Source organism: Citrus clementina, unplaced genomic scaffold, assembly GCF_000493195.1.
Source record: "Citrus clementina cultivar Clemenules unplaced genomic scaffold, Citrus_clementina_v1.0 scaffold_8, whole genome shotgun sequence".
NCBI classification, from domain to species: Eukaryota; Viridiplantae; Streptophyta; class Magnoliopsida; order Sapindales; family Rutaceae; genus Citrus; species Citrus x clementina.
This window is the reverse complement of record NW_006262022.1, coordinates 10,126,480-10,128,429: the sequence shown is the minus strand read 5'-3', so window position 1 is coordinate 10,128,429 and position 1,950 is coordinate 10,126,480. Positions and strand designations below refer to the sequence as shown.

The 1,950-nt window shown below is 37.8% G+C and overlaps 1 pseudogene; it reads left to right on the top strand.

Moving 5' to 3' along the window:
* Nucleotides 1-333: 333 nt before the first annotated feature.
* On the top strand, nt 334-1,221 carry LOC112096339 (annotated as a pseudogene).
* Nucleotides 1,222-1,950: the final 729 nt, after the last annotated feature.

Here is a 1,950-nt window from a genome sequence, read left to right as displayed (position 1 = left end):
GGTAAAATTCAACTTTTTTAAAATTATTTATTAACTATTAATCAATAATTGAGAGTTATTTACTAAGTACATGGTCATATCGGGAGAGAATCTTGATCTTATTAAAAGAGGCCTAAAAAATAAGCTCATAAAAAAATTATTAATTCAGGTACTATGAAATATCAAAATAAATGTGCCTTCCTAACATATGGCCCGAAGCGGCCGCCTGGGTGGACGACAAGTGACACAAGCTCACCTTTCGAATGTTATTAATCAAATCTTTAAAAGAAGCTGATCGAGGATGTTGTTAATATTGAGAGTTTGAAATAAAGAGAACTTAAATTAAGCTGAAAGATGGATTTATTAATTAGCTGCATACTATGGCTCGTATTTACATTCGTTTGGGTGATGGCCTTAAGTTTCATTTCTATGACGACGCAAACAGGTTCGACCGGGACCAAAGCCATATCCGGTGATCGGAAACCTCCTGGAGCCGGGTGGTAAACCTCACAAGTCACTGGCCAATCTTACCAAGATTCATGGCCGCATAATGAGTCTAAGACTTGGCCTGGTGACGACAGTAGTGGTTTCTTCTCCAAGCATGGCCAAAGCTATCCTTAAAAATTGTGATTCATTATTCTATGATTGAAAGGTCCCTGAAGCAGTCTTGTCCAAATCCTACTGACACCAAGAATTTAGTTGGGTCCGGCTGCCAGTCCAGCCACTGTGGAAAGTCTTTCGATCAAGACCTCCGGCGCAAGAAAATCAATGACCTTCTCGGTTATGTTGAAGAAAATTGCCCTGCGGGTAAAGCAATAGGTTTTGGCCAAGCTGCTTTTCATACTTCACTTAATTTGTCATCTAACACAATATTTTCTAATAACTTGGTTGATCCCAATTAGCGGGAGTTTAAGGATACAATTTGGGGTATCATGGAAGAAGCAGAAAAGCCTAACTTGTCCGACCATTTTCCCCTACTGAAAAATGTTCGAGGTGTTGGATGGCTTCGTTGATCAACGATTGAAGCAAAGACAAGAACATGGTTGCAATATTAACACCGAATCTTAAGATATATTAGATACTCTTCTTAATATTATCCAAGACAAGAGTGTACAGAATGACAAAAAACATCAAGCAGTTGTTTGTAGTAATATTTCTTTTTCTTTTCCTTTAATTTTTAGTACAAATTACAAGTTAATTAATAGAGCTCATATAACAGGATTTGTTTATTGTGGGGAATGACACAACTTCTGATGTAGGACAAACATAATTATAGTTGGAGTATAAGTTTAAATTCTTTTTTTCTAGTTTGATTAGGATTTGCTTTGTAATTTCTTATTTAAAACACATTCCTTTTCTTAGAAGGAATCATTATTTAATTAGGAATAGGATAATCCCAACTAGTATAAATACGCTTGTTATACTTATTTCTTTACACAAGCTTCTCTGTAATACTATTCAATATTTTCTTAATTAAGATACATTCTCTTTATTGAGAGCCCTCCTTTTTGAGTTTTCAAGAACGTACGCTAGAATGAAATCTAGTATCGCCGCCGCCTTGCGTCAAGTGGTATCAGAGTCATTCTCTGTATTAGGCAGAGCTTTCTTGACCATTAACCACCCTCCGTACACATATCCTTCCTCCATCATCCATTAATTCAATTAAATAAAATAAAACCCAAACCACTATCACAACTACCACATGCGGCGACCGCGGCCACCATTTCTTCTTCTTTCTATCAATCTTCGCCCTCACGTTGGAACGCCCACATGCCACCGACCATATCCAAGCCATTAACACCACCAACTAGCCACCGTAGCCATTGGAAACACACTAAAACAGCCCCCAAACTGCCACACTAAATGCTGGTCGGTTTGTCACTTTCTGCCGTGAATTGATAGCTATTACCAAACCAAATTGCTATCAGCCTTTTCTTCCTAAACCGTCATCACAGCCAGCTGCTGCTATAT